Source organism: Chelonoidis abingdonii, chromosome 7, assembly GCF_003597395.2.
Source record: "Chelonoidis abingdonii isolate Lonesome George chromosome 7, CheloAbing_2.0, whole genome shotgun sequence".
In the NCBI taxonomy this organism is placed as follows: domain Eukaryota; kingdom Metazoa; phylum Chordata; order Testudines; family Testudinidae; genus Chelonoidis; species Chelonoidis abingdonii.
Window position 1 is genome coordinate 54,465,922 of NC_133775.1, and position 15,639 is coordinate 54,481,560.

The following is a 15,639-nucleotide window of genomic DNA, read 5'->3' on the forward strand; positions in this document are numbered from 1 at the left end:
CCACAAGCACTATATGGTCATTGTTTCAACCATAGGCTCAATTTAGTTATTGTTTATGTATGCAAAGAAAACAAACATGCACTGGATTTTTTCACTATCCTCGAGAAATTGTCTTTTCTCTTTGGTCAGCTTTACATACTAAATTCACATCCATTAAGAAAGTACAACCCAAAAATAAAGTCTTGGCATTGAAGAAGCTCTGTGACACTCAATGGGCATGCCAAGTTTCCACTTGTAATGCTGTAAAAAAGCCAATTTCATCCATTCTTGTCATTTGCTGTAATATCTCGAGATATATAAGAGATGACAGGGCACTGGGTGCACGAGGTCTTTAGCTCAGTATTAGAGTGACTTTGCTGTCATCCTTTGCATGTTAACAAAAATTATTTAACTGCTTAAAGTTATATCTGACCACCTACAAGCAGTTGAGTGTGACTTTTTTTTTCAGGCATGCTTATCTGTGGACACCTTAATCAGTGAATTTCTGAACATGAGAGATTTGGAAGAGGCATTTGATGAAATACGGAGCAAAGCCATTACCACTGCTTCAGAAAATGATTTGAAGCCATCTAAAGTTTTGGGAGTACACAGTTGTGTACAAAATTTACTTAGAAAGCTTCAGGAATACATTTCAACTGAGGAACAAATGAAGGAGATTTCAGGACAAACTCCTTTTTGCCAGAAATTTATTTGAAGTTCTCTCCAGTTATTTAAATCAGATGTTCTGAAAATAAATTTGTTCTTGATGGTATCAATTGCCTCAACCCAACGTATGAAAACTTTATTGACTTTCTAAAATTCAAACCACTCGCAGAACACTATGGATGTGATACAGACACTGTGAAGACACAGGTAAACCTCTTGCAAAAATAACTGAACACTATGAACAAGAGAAAAAAGTCCAAGATTGACAGTTTGCCGCAGCAGCTAATTTCTTTGGATAAATACAAATTTGCCTTCCACAAGTGCATAAATTATGTGTGATTGGTACAAGTATTCCTCTATCAAATGATGCATATGAAAGGGCATTCTCGTGTCTTCAATGGGTGAATGACTAGCTGAGGAAGTGTATGACAAGTGACAGGTAAGGGACTTGGACAACTTTTTTTCAGTAGCCATGACATCCAAGTCTCTGCAGCTGAAGAGAGTTGTCAACAGATTTGCTGCTGCTTTCAACAGGCATATCAAGCTTCAATAAGGTAAGTAAATTGTGATGAACATTATTTATCCCCATTCTATAAAGTATATGTAGAAAAACTTGTGTTCCCCTAATAATAGACTTTACCACCCATTCGGTACCCCAAACTAATTATTCTAGCATTGCCCCTGAATGGGACTGATCAGGGTCTTTTTAATTTCTCAACTGCAGGTTGGGGAATGTACCAACCATGAGGCACCAGAGCAGTGTGTGCGCAAACACTGGAGTTTGTCTACAAATAAAGGATATACCACTGAAATGGTAAAACCTCCCTCACATAGGCACAGTTATACCAATATAAAGGTGCTTAGACCAGTACAGCTTATTCTCATACAGGAAGGGGAATAAACTATACCAGTATAAGGTATAGTTATGCTGGTTTAGCTGCATCCACAGGTTCTACTAGTATAACTATATTGGCTTAAAAAACAAAAACAGAAAAACCCAACCTGTAACTGACAGTTGTACAAGTAAAATCTCTCTGTAGACTAGGTCTCATTAACAAAACTTCACTGGAGAACATACAAATGATTATCTTTACAACTATAAAGGCCTGGCCTTTTTAAAATTTATTATTAAAGAAAGTAATTCCTGCAGAAATTGTAGGCCCCCTCATTTGTAAGCCCACATTTTCCTGCTAACAGGGATGAGTAGGCAAATTGACCTTTCATGTCTTGGATAGAAAGTAACAGTATCCCCAGACCAGTGAGACAGGAATGGTTCATTAATTAAGACTACACAAATTCCTGGATGCCGGCCAGAGATGCTAATCACGCCTCCCTTTTCCAAGAGCAGACAGATGTGTATCAGCATGCTTAGGGAACTATTTTAAAAACCTGTTAACATTACAGCATTATCTTATGTCATCTGCTGACAAGAATGTCAGAGATGCTACATTGAAGAAGCCACTCTTGCAGTAGCGGCGCCAGGGTTTTTGCTGCCCTAGGCGGCAGCGCTCCTCCTCTGAGCATTCAGCGGCAGGGGGTCCTTCCACTCTGCGTCTTCAGGGCACTTCGGCGGTGGGTCCCAGAGTGAGTGAAGGACCTGCCGCTGAATTTCCGCTAAAGACCCGGAGCGGAAGGACCCTCCACTGCCAAATTTCCGCCGAGGATGGCAAAATGCCACCCCCCAAATCCTGCCGCCCTAGGCGACCACCTAGGGTCACCTAGTGAAAGCGCCGGCCCTGCACTCTTGGTTCCCACACATTTGTATTCTGTTCCCCACTCAGCTCTCTCCCGACCAACCTACACCAGTCCAGTCCCTTCCTAATTAGAGACAAAAATTAGGATGTTTTGCTTCAAGATACATAAAGAACAAATAAATAGATGGGAACTGGTCGGAACAGAGGGGTACTGGAGACTGAGAAAGGCTAAATTAGTACATTACCGAGTTCATATATTGCTAAATATATTATATGTAATATAATATTACTGGGAATCATCACTGCGTGTTAATCCACGTAATATAACACAGCACTATAGTACAATGTATATTAAACATGATGAGAAAAGTTATGTTTTAAAGCAAGTATTCTACCCTTTTATTTGTACTTTTAAATCAATCATTTCAGTTTTGGTTACACTTAAAGAATAGTGTAATGCACACTGAAAACTAAACAGGCCCGGTGCAATAACTTTCCTAATAAAAATCCTTTACTAACATTTACAACTGTTCTTTACTTTCTGTTTTCCTACTTAGAGAAGTGTGTGTTGAAATATAAATTAAAATAATTTGAGTGTAACTATATATATAAAAAAAACACAATTAAAACAATGAAATTCCACCATGGCAGACAAAATATTAGTATCTATATGAACAAAGGAAAAACAGTTTATGAAGCATTTACAGAAGATATTTGACCTCAGATAGGCACATATAGCTCCCACTGATGTGAATGCTAGATGTTCAATTCATATCCAAGGGCACAAGTTAGCAAGTACCATTTATGTACAGGTATTAGCTTTATTATGGAGATGCCAGCTAAACTTCATACTTAAGGCTGAGCTAAGGTTTACACTTAAAGCAGGAATTCAACTTCTTATGAAAAATGATGTATTCTCCCTAAAGTTACAGCACTTTACCTATAGGATGATTTTCTTTCTGAGAATTTACAAGTAAATCTATTAGTTTATAAGTTAACAGTAATTCTAAAAATTGGTCCTTAAAGACAGACTTTTTCCTTTGTCCTTAATGATTTTAACAAAACTCTCTCAACTGCCCATAAAATAAAAACCCCACTGAAATCTTGTCCATAGGCCACACTTGAGGTGTTATGTTGTTTTTTAAAAAAAGATTCATAGTCATTCTCTATAGTCCCATCCCATCTGCTCCGATTCCTCCACTAGCACCACTTTATTCTTCATAACTGAAAGTTTCTCCTTTAGCAGAGGCTACATTAAAGATAAAGTTAAGCTTGAGAGTACATATCAGTAATTTAGGGTTCAGCACATTACAGCGTTGTTGTGATTATCCCCCAGAATAAGCATAATAAATCCAGGAATTCCCCACTAATAAGGTTACTCTGAAAAGAAAACCAAATTTGTTGTGTGGATGTCATAACTCCATTTTCATACACTAACCTTAATTCTGCCCTGTAGTGATACCACAAGGGGGAAAACAGATACAGTATTTAAAAATCAGTATAATATAACATAAGACCACAAACACTGAAATGCCTTAATGGTAATTGTATGATTAAACACCCAATAAAATTGAGAAGTCCAAAAGGACCACAAGGCTTTACAGCATCCAAAGAAGTGAGCTGTAGCCCATAAAAGCTTATGCTGAAATAAATTTGTTAGTCTCCAAGGTGCCACAAGTGCTCCTGTTCTTTTTGCGGATACAGACTAACACGGCTGCTACTGTGAAGCCAATCTAAAGGCAGACACCCTTGATAGCAGTGGATGTTTTAGAGGAGATTAGTTCTTCAGTATGCTTCTATATTCCTAGTCACACTTGTTCTGAATTTTTAAATCTACTGTTAGCCAGCCCCTAAATCCCTGATCATCTACAACCACCTCCAATAAAAAAAAAATTAATTAGTATTTCTCTTCAACACTATGCTTCTGAAAATCCAGTAGTACATCTGCAACTATTCTTAGGAAAGCCCTCCAGATGATATCTGATAGTGGGGAATACAAAAATATTGATCCAGAGATTCAGTAGCACAAGATTTCTTTATTATATTCCTTCTCTTGAAGGGGAGAACAGAAGCTGACACATTTTGCCTGGTGCATTAAGATCTAGAAACTTCCTGCTAATTGTCTTTTCACAACTTACTGGCAGCAAAATATACTGATCAGTATTCTCTAGAGTGCAGCAACATTTCCAGTCTCTCTCTCTCAAGCTGCTCAACCTTGCATTAGCAAACATCCGAGTTTGACAGTTATGTTCTTACAGTTGCTTAATTAGTATTTGCGCGCACGCACACCCACCCACCCACCCCTCGGAATATGCAATGACAAACCAGAGATGGGCAAATTGCCACTGTTAACATTAACCAAAAGAGAAGCAATGTTCCTGTTTTAGATGTCAAGAGAACAATTACTGCATTATTTGTTAAAGAATTAAAAATTGTGCCCATCATTCCTAAGGCTATTTTATGGTTTCTAAAGGACTTTGACAGCAGCACGTTTTTAAAACCAGATGATTTCAAGTTTTATATTTCTCTTTTTCTTCTGTGTATTAATAGGCATCAGACTAATTACAACAACATTTCATAAAAAGGGAGAAATTACACACTCAACACCTTTATTAAACAGAATGTCACTCTCACCAAAGAGCTCAAAATTTATTCTCATGATCCTGTATGCCCTTTAACATACTAATGCAGACTGGGTATGCAGTCTTTTGGATCATTCTGTTCTTTTCCATATAAAAAAATCCTTAGTGTCATTACCCAACCCAAATTGTTTTGATCCCTCTTTCCAATATCTTCTCCAGCTATGCAGACAGAATTATAATAAATTGGTTTACTGCACTTACAATGCACCTTGACTGTATCATCACCTGCTTTTACAGTGACCCCAAATGCCTTTAAATTCACAAGGATGCTAATTTTCACTAGTTTTCATATTGGCAAATCCCAAAGTGACATGGCTTTCTTGCAGATCAAGAACCACCTGGATCAATCTCCATCTAGGTTCTTAAGGTGGTCTAGCTGTATATTCAGTTTATGTTCAGCACTGGCAATCTTCTCATTCCAAAACGTTTAGCTCTCACATGATCACTGGACATGTAGTGGAATTCCTTGGTAAACTCACTTCAGAATGCACTGGTCTTAGCCACTGGGCACATCTACACTGGTGAAGTTACAGCGCCAGCAGTTACAGCACTGCTCAGAGAGCACAGAAGGAAAACGTTGTTGTTCGTTCACACTGACAGCTGCCTGCAGAATAGGGTGTTCACACTTGCGGCACTTGCAGCAGTAATTGGAGCGGTGCACTCTGGGCAGCTATCCCACAGAGCACCTCTTTCTCTTTTGCTGCTAAGACTTGTGGGAAGGCGAAGGTCCAGTGGGTCCAGTCCCAATGCCCTGTGATGCATTGCTTCGCATCCCAGCAATTCCTGTACTTCCATCATTTAGCATCATCTTTCAACGGTTTGGGTACTGCACACCCTGCCTCTTTGCAGGAATGGATCCTGAACTGCTGACCAGTATACTGCTTGCTCTGACCAACACGTCATCAGTGGCTAGGGTGACCAGATGTCCCGATTTTATAGGGACAGTCCCAATTTTGGGTCTTTTTCTTATATAGGCTCCTATTATCCCCCACTCCCATCCCGATTTTTCACACTTGCTATCTAGTCACCCTATGAGTGGCAGTAGAGTTATTCCTTAAACTACAAAGGCAAGAGGAGTGCGACATTGATCTTGCCACATGAAGTAGCTATGACACAAGATTGCCTGTGGCATTCACGGAGGCGCTGACCACAGTAGAATGTCACTTTTGGGCTCAGAAAACAAGCACCAAGTGGTAGGATCACATCATCATGCACGTCTGAGATGATGAGCAGTGGCTGCAGAACCTTCGCATGAGGAAAGCCACGTTCATTGGACTGTGTGATGAACTGTGTTCATCACACAGTGTGCCCCAGCTCTGCAGCACAAGGACATGAGAATGAGAGCTGCTCTGTTGCTAGAGAAGCAGGTGGCGATTCCATTGTGGAAGCTGGCTACTCCAAACTGATACTGATTGGTCGCTAACCAGTTTGGAGTGGAAAAGTTGACTGCTGGAGTCGTATTGATGGAAGTGTCCAGGACCATTAATCTCATCTTGTTCCGAAAGACCGTGACTCTGGGCAATTGTGGATGGTTTTGCACAAACGGGCTTCCCTAACAGTGGAGGAGCAATAGATGGCACACACATTGCAATTCTGGCACCAGACCACCTAGCCACAGAGTACATTAATCGCAAGGGGTATTTCTCAATGGTTCTCCAGGCGCTTGTGGATCACCATGGGTGTTTCACCGACATTAACGCAGGCTGGTCCGGAAAGGTGCATGACGCACACATCTTTCGGAACACTGCCCTGTTCAGGAAGCTGCAAGCAGGGACTTTCTTCCCGGACCAGAAGATCACCATTGAGAAAGACGAAATACCCATTGTGATCCTGGGAGACCCCGCCTACTCCTTAATGCCATGGGTTACGAAGTCATACACGGGGCAACTCAACAGCAAGGAGTGGTTCAACAAAAGGCTGAGCAAGTGCAAAATGACTGTTGAGTGTGCATTTGGCTATTTAAAAGCCCGCTGGCAATGCCTGTATGGGAACCTGGACATGGCCAGTGACAATATTGCTATGCTTGTAGCCATGTGCTGTATGCTCCATAATCTTTGTGAAGCAAAGGGTGAAACATCCCTTGTGATCCACCAGTGCTTGCAGCACCATTGAAAAGTACTCCTTGAGGTTTATGTACTGGCTGCCCTGATGCTCCAGTGCCAAGACAAGGATATGGGTTCCATCTATTGCCCCATCACAGTTAGGGAATTCCATTACAGCAAAGCCATCCACTATGACCTGCACATTTCCCAGAGTCACTATCTTTAGTAGCAGCAGCTCAGTGATTGCTTTGGCTACTTGCATCACAGCAGCCCCCACAGTAGATTTTCCCATTTCAAATTGATACCCGACTGACCGGTAGCTGTCTGGCATTGCAAGCTTCCACAGGGCTATCGCCACTCGCTTCTCAACTGTGAGGGCCGCTCTCCTCTTGGTATTCTGGCACTTCAGGGCAGGGGAAAGCAAGTCACAGAGTTCCATGAAAGTGCCCTTACGCATGTAAAAGTTTCACAGCCACTGTGAATCGTCCCACACTTGCAAAACTATGCAGTCCCACCAGTCTGTGCTTGTTTCCCAGGCCCAAAATCAGCGTTCCATGGTTAGAACCTGTCCCATTAACAGCATGATCTCCAAAGAGCCGGGGCCCGTGGTTTGAGAGAATTCTGTGTCCATGTCCACGTCCTCATCACTCTCGTCGCCGCACTGCCGTAGCCGCCTCCTCCTCACCTGGTTTTGCAGGTCCTGGTTCAGCATAAACTCCACAATAACGCGCGAGGCATTTACAATGTTCATGACTGCTGTCTTAAGCTAAGTGGACTCCATGCTTGCCATGGTATGGTGTCTGCACAGTTCACCCAGGAAAAAAGGCTCGAAACAGTTGTCTGCCATTGCTTTCACGGAGGGTGGGGGACGATGTACCCAGAACCACCAGTGACAATGTTTTTTGCCCCATCAGGCACTGGGATCTCAACCCAGAATTCCAATGGGTGGGGGATAGCTACCCACAGTGCAACGCTCCAGAAATCAATGCTAGCCTCGGCACATGGACACACACCACCAAATTAATGTGCTTAGTGTGGCCGCGTGCACTTGACTTTATACAATCTGTTTCCAAAAATCAGTTTCTGTAAAATCGGAATAATCCCTTAGTGCAGACATACCCTAAGTGACTTCGCAGTATGTACACCTCGGGAGTTACGGCACAGAAAGCTGCTTTACTGCACAGAAACTTGCCAGTGTAGACAGGGCCATCCTAATAATATATCCATACCAAGAATGCTGCTGAAACTGAACCAGTGCTGATTACTCCGGGGGGGGAGGGGGAGTGCTGCATGATTGTGCGCCTGAAGAAAACGCCCCACAGAATTCCTGTGTTTCCCTGCGGAAAATGGCAAGGAAGCAAAGGGAAGCGGGGGGGTATGACCATGGGCGCAGTTTTGGGGGGGGGGGGGGTTTGCCTCCCTCCAGAAGTGAGGCATGGGGGACACACACAGGGGTTATGTGCCACTGCCCCTACCCCCAATCATTTCTGCAAGCTCAGAGCTTCCCAGCTGAAGGAGGCTGGGTCTCCGCTCCAGTGAATCTGCAGCTGAACACCGCCTTCTGGGTCCTAGTGCCAGTCATCCTCCCCTTCTGTGTGCTGGGAGCCTTCCTGTTTTCTGTGCAACAGTGAGTGGTTGCAATGGGGCTGGGTAAGGAGGTGTGTGAGGGGAAGTGATAGCGGGGAAGGAAAGGGGTGGAATAGGGCAGGGGAAGGGGAATGCAGGAATGAGGGGAAGGGGAAGGAGAAGGAGAAGAAAAGGGAATAGGGAAATTGCAGGGGGAATCGGAAGCCCAGCATGCGGCATCCCCTCAGAAGCAGCTGTGGCTCCCCCGTTAAGTAAGCCCATTGAACCCTCACCTTGACAAGCCCTACCCCCTTACACTTGGACACTCCCCCCCAGCCTCCCACACCCAGACCCCCACCCCACTGATCCACAATCAGCTGCACTTGGACCCCCATCCCATCAAGCCCCAGTCCCCCAGCACCTGCCCCCCATTCTTCCCCCCACACCCAGACCCCCAAAACTGAGCCTCAACCACCTTTACCTGGATCCCCTGCAGAATCCTACCATCCCTGCACCCGGAACCCCCCAACAAGCCCCTGTGTATCCAGATCTTCCACGAGCCACCCGCACCCAGATTGCCCCACAAAGAAAATCTCTCACCCCACACCTGGATTCCCCCACACTACGCCCTTCCACACTTGGATCCTGCTGGGCTGAGCCTACCCACCCACACTGGTGCACCTGGCACAGAGGGGCAAGGCCCTGGGGTGTTTCTGGGGCAAGCCCAGCCTTTACACTCTGTCAGGATCAGGTGCAAACTTGCTGCCGAGTCCCTGTACCAGGGAATGTGGGGGCTTCAGGGTGATCTCCCACCTCAATGCAGCAAGTGGCCTGCGCTCTCCATTGCCATGCTGGAGCCACATTTATTTACTGACAAATAAAATTTGCAGAATTAAAAAGAAGTTTGCATAACTTTTAATTTTTTTGGTACAGAATTTTTAGGCACATAATTCCCTCAGGAGAAGCCGATGGAGGCAGTTTCTGGGTTCGTTCCAATATCCTTATTTCTGATATGGAATTTCCATATTTATGCATACTCAAGTTCACTAACTTTTCAACAAGACTATTACTAAAACTAAAGCAAGATGAGGTTTTAAAAAATTCTAGCACAAACCCAAAAATCTCTCCCTTTCCGTTAAAAAAAAATTCAAATTTCAGCTTTACTAATGCAACAGACAGTTCAGAAACTTCCTACTATTCAAGCTAAAATGAACTGACATTTATACTTATATGGTGTCTGTATTTTGTCTAAAAGCAATATTAAGCTGTCACACATGATTAAAGATCTGTGCCAAGACTGAAATGAAGAATCATTACAGAAACAAACTATCCTATCAGTCATCACTGCTGGCCCAGGTTGATAGACGAGACCAGCACTTGAACTCAAAGGCATTAAATGCACATAAGGATTTAGCACACAGCTAATGTAAAAAAACAGAAACACACCATGAAGGACCAAAATCTAACTCCATGTGTGTCAATAAAAGTATTAGCACTGATATCAGTGGGAACTGGATCAACTTTTGTATTACAGTCCAAATTATCCAAAACAGGGGTTTTCATGCCTTTTGTGGCTAGAGCTAAATTACAAAGATTTTAGATTCTCGAGAATCTGAATCTATGATGGAGATTGGATAAATACATCATATAGGCTAGGAAAGACACCCCTTATCCAACTAATAGACTCATATTTTTAAAATAAGCTCTTTTCTTTAATAAATAAATAAAAAGTGTGAAGCATAAGAAAGCAGGTTACAAATAGAGTAAACCTTAGCCAGAAATGCACTTCATCACTTTTAGAATGGGGCAGTGCTGGGAAAACAGTACATACTCAGTCCCTAATTCAGACTGCTGGTAATGCATATGATACAAACTGCCACATGTATCCCCCTGTTGTGGAATGCACCCCTTGTGGCACAGCTGTGCTTCAGAATCACAGCTTTCACTTTTAAAGACCATTCTAGCCCTCACAGTACGCTTGGCTCATTTTTTTAAGTTAACCAAGTTAGTGTTATCTTCCTGAAACAATAGCTCTGGGAGGTATAAATTGTCCATTCAACTCAATAAGGATGTTTTTCTACTGATATGCTCTAGTTTAAACAGGAATCAATCCAGGGAAATCCTATGGCCTGCATTACATAGGAGGTCAGACAAGATGATCACAGGCATTTCTGGTCTTATAATATATGAACTCTGACAATTTAACTGCCAATATTGTTAACAATTTCACTGCTGATTACTTTAGCAGAAATACACAGCTGACCTGCTTACACAACAATCCAAACAGTCGCCGCCCTTACCTCCACTGGCACTAAAAGCCACAACCATCCTCAATCCAGCTGCCAAAGTCTCTGGCTTCCCCCAACTTCTATGATGCACTTAGTCCAGCAGTTCTCAAACTGTGGGTCGGGACCCCAAAGTGGGTCATGACCCTGTTTTAATGGGGTTGTCAGAAGCGGGCTGAGGTGCAATGAAGCTTGAGAACCCCTAAGTTAGTCTGATATTGACAATGCCTGTGTGCAATACTGAAAACAGGAGGACAACATAAAAATGAATTGAATTAAAACAATTTTATCATTTTCATATTAAAGTAAAAGACTCATTTTTAAAAATTTATCTGGAGTTGTGGGAGAACTGCCAGGCTGCTTTACCAGAGTACCACAGAATCCAGGAACCTTGCAACAGCATCAGGGCAAGAGTCTGTGAGGTCTTATCCATTACACAGCCTCCAAGTGATATCTAAGGGCTTGTCCACATTTGAAAGTTAATTAAGATATGTTATGAATTTAGCTATTCTTGTCCAACTCCATTTGTGGACACTATTATTCCAGAACAAGGTTGCTTAGCTCCTGTTTAACTTAACCAAGTGGCATACCTGAGTAACCCAGGAACTATCTCTGTGTAGCACACCCTTAGGTACACAGCAGTGAGGTGCATCAAGCTGCTCATTTCAAGCAGATTTAGTCAAGCTGCTGGGATTCGGTCACACGCAACTATCAGGAGAAACACTGCTTTCAAATCTGCCTAATCAGCTTACAATTTATACACTATAACCCATTATTATCATATCTAACACTCAGTTTGATCATCAGTGATACGAGTTAACAGACTACAGAGAATGTAGTATGTTGTGGCCATGTTGCTCCCAGGATATTAGAAAGAAAAGGTGGATATGGTAATGTCTTTTATTGGATCAACTTCTGTTGGTGAGACCCACCTTATCGTTAATTAAATTTTCTGTAGATCGACAAGAATTAGCAGGTTATTCCTCAAGAAATTATCGCTACAGTGAGTCAGATCATCTGCAGAAAACCAGAAAGTGATATAACTTTTATTGCATACAAGAAAAAGACATTCCATTCCCTGAATATATATGAGAAAAGTTCTAAAAGTCAAATAACTCAACCTTATATATAATTGCTTCACATCTACATTTTTATTACATTTGGTAAGTTAAAACTTTGATCTAGTGGTTAGACAAAACCAACAGTAATTCACAGGATCTCAGGCATCTCACCCACCACATATATCTTGGCTGACAATATCTACACCAGGTTTAAACCCAATAATGATCTGAAGTAGTTTAACTGTAACCCTATGTGGCGGAAGGCAGGAGGATTTAAAAAAAAAAAAAGTAGAAGAAAAAGAAAAGAATACTGCTGCTCTTGCTCAATCAAACTGCTCACAAGAGTATACTGCAATCCAGAGGTGGAAAGTGGAGGGGGGGGATCACAATTCTTTGAATATTTCTCCATTGCTACAAGACTGTGCAGCACGATAACGCTGAATTCTGTTCCTTCTTCACTGAATTATTTTAATTTAAGATAAGCTTCTCCACAGATCAGTTAATCTTCCCCACAAAAAATAAAATAAAATCAGATTTAACAACCCTTCTTCTTGCCCCACAGTCAATCAAAAGCAGGCACTTGAAATTCCAGCCATGCTTTACGTGAACTATGTGAAGCATTAGTGACTCACTTTACATTGATTCCTCTGTTTTTCCTGAATGTTCTTGATTAATTATTATACTGGTGTTTTAGCTGGACTTCCCCCTCCCCTTTCTTTTCTGGGAGGGGGATTTCATTTAAAAAAAAAAAGTGACTCATATGCTGACTTTATCTTCCACATTATATATTTTACCTGCCTTTTCTCCTTGCTTTGTTTCACATTGATTTTTCATTTGGTTCTTTTAAGTGAGTGTTGGGAGAGAATAAAATAAATATTTAATGGAATTAAAATAATCCTGGTATCAAGACATCTGTATCATTTGTAACCCTGATGGGACTCCAGTGTTTGATAACTACATTTCTACCTCAGTGTATATCATCAGCCCCTAAAGTTTCAAAACCCTGCTCTAATTACACAACAGGCGCCAGCAAATCTTTCTACACAAACACAACACATTATTTGTATGTCATTCTTAAAACACAAAATGCCATTGATACAGGCAGAAGTGTGCCACATATTTCATTGGGACGCCTCACATTAGTTAAGCAATGAGACACTGGTGTTGGAGCTAAGATGCTGACAGTCAAGTCATTTTATCCACCCAAGAAGTGAAATAATCACCCTGAAATTCACCATCTGTGGTAGCCTCCTGCTATTATGAAATTGAATAAATATAGAAAACAAACATTTGTTAGCATTATGAGTATCAATGTCAGATCACAGAGTCAAAGCTCTAACTGAAAGTTTTGAACCTATTTCGATTTCACTGAGATACATGTGACATGGCTTTAGATCCAGCCACCAGCGCAGCTTTCCCACAGTCACTCTCACACTAATGTCTATGCCTAGCAAATGCACAGATCTGGCACTTTGTTGTAACTCTCCTCCCAACCCCCACCCCCACCCCCATCCCGTAACCCATTCAGGCTAAAGCTCCACACACATGTCTTTAAATGTCAAATAATACTTCAAGATAACTGCTTATATGATTCACACTACATTTTGTGAAAGAAAAATATCTGTGTCTTGGCTGACAACTTATACACCCATTCTGAGTTTGACAGGATGTATAAAAATGACAAACTGTAACATTACAAAAATAAATTTATAAAGCAAACACAAAAATATTCAGCGGCAGTACTTCTAGCAGGAATTCCTACAATAAATCAAATCTTTGTTACAGAATGAATGACATATTTAAAGAGCTTGCCCAAGCTACCCAAAAATAGTTTCACACATGTACTAGCTACATGTTTTCAAATCCAGAGGAATTCTTTTAATCTTTTAAAAAAAAAAAAAAAAAAAAAAAAAAAAAAACCTGTCCCATCACTAGGGATCTCATGCAGCACTGCATCTCACCAATACCCAACAGGAATAATGGTATTAGAATTTGACCTCTGTTTGTGTTAAGTATCACCTTACTCCACTTGATCCTCTTGACTTCAATGGGATTATTCATGGACTAAGAAATCTAGCCCAAGTATTTTTATAGAAAAGGCGATACTAAATCAACTAATGGAGTTTAGCATGCACTCCAAAAGGACAGGAAGACATTTAAACTAAAAAAAAAATTGCTTAAAATGATTGTTTTATATATTAATTTAAACGGTGTTAAACGTAGGCAAGTGCTCTCAAAAGGTTCTGTCAAACTAAAACACCCAGCAAAAGTTTTAAGCAAGGAGTGCTGTCAAATTGGTCCAGGAAACAATGCAAATGTTAGTGTGGACACAAGCCTTCACAATTCCTTGACAAAAAGACTTGCTTCAGACCAGTCTTTCTGATACCCTATTGAAAATTATGTCCATTCTATGCCAGCAGTTAAACATTCAATAACTACTGCTCACAACTGTGAAGGTGTGCACATGGCTTCAAGAAAAAAATAAAGAAAAAAAAAAAAAAAAAAGATGATAGCACAGTGGTTTTGCCAGTAGGTGAAACCAAGACTTTTACCACCCCTCTCTCAAAAAATAACTGCCCCAGGCTACGTGAAATAGCATCCTCTTGCTTTTTCCCCAAAAACATGTACCCATCTTGCCCTCTGTGGTTTGCACTGTTGTTCGCCGTTACGACGCAGCGCTATTTACCTCTCACCGCGGCTCTTTGTGTGTATTCTGCCCCTGTGAGACTGCCAGCAATAAATCGAGGGACACGCAGGGGCTGCCATCCCCTTTAGGGATTAATCAACGTTTGCAGAGCGCTCTGGAGGTGCAAAGCGCTGTGTACATGCTGAGCGAGACCCGCGGTGATGGGAGAGGAAAGCCCCGACATGTCTGACACAAACCCACTGCCAGCAAGATAATCACCCGGAGCCAATCCCGCCCGCCCCAAGCACAGAGGCGTTTGTGCCCCCAGCACAGAGACTGGGAAGCAGAACCCAGACAGCTCGGGCTGGGGGGAGAAACCCAGACACCGACACCGACACCTCCTTGCTGATGAGCAGCGAACACACCCGCCGCAAAGGCGGCTCATTTGTGGGGAGCCCTGGGGGCCCCCTCGCCGGAGCATGGGGAGACCGGGGTTAAACCACTGCTGGGCGAAGGGTCCCACCACGGGGAGCCGCCAGGACTAACCCCCCTTGCAGCACGAAGGGCCCCGCCCGCGGAGCCGGCGAATGATGAGCTGCGATCCCCAGGAAGCTCTGGCCACCCCAGCCCCGGCGGGGGAAGAGACCCAGCCCCGCCCGCCCGCTGCCCCCTCACTCACCGGCTGCGAGCTCTCCCGTCGGCCGAGCCCCTTCTCCGGCGGCCGGAGCAGCCACAGCCCCAGCAGCACAATATGGCGAGCGGCAGCCTCCGCAATGGAGCTCGGGAAATAGAAGGGAGTTACATATTCATGGCCGGGGCCGGGCAGGGGGAGCGGGGATGGGACTGGGCTTTTCGAAGCCCCCTCCCCTGGCGGTGGGGAGCGAGACAGCTCTGCTAGCAGGAACCCAGCTCTTCCTTTCCCTCGCTCCCGGCTGCATAGCCCTCTTCAGTAGCCCCTCAGCCCCCGCCACCTGCACAGCCCCCCTCAGCCTAGCTCCAGCCCCTCGGTGCCACTGCCCCCCCCCGGGGGCTGCACAGCCCTCCTCGGCCTAGTTCCAGCCCCTCAGTGCCACTGCCC

The 15,639-nt window shown here is 43.1% G+C and overlaps 1 protein-coding gene across 1 annotated transcript in view; it reads right to left on the bottom strand.

Annotated features, from left to right (window-relative positions):
* Window positions 1–15,322, bottom strand: part of RNF2 (ring finger protein 2) — a 55,678-nt gene extending 40,356 nt beyond the window's left edge. Inside the window, exon 1 of the mRNA XM_032783460.2 lies at window positions 15,241–15,322. The gene's annotated coding sequence lies outside the window, so the exon portion shown is untranslated. The remainder of the gene's footprint in view (window positions 1–15,240) is intronic.
* Window positions 15,323–15,639: the final 317 nt, after the last annotated feature.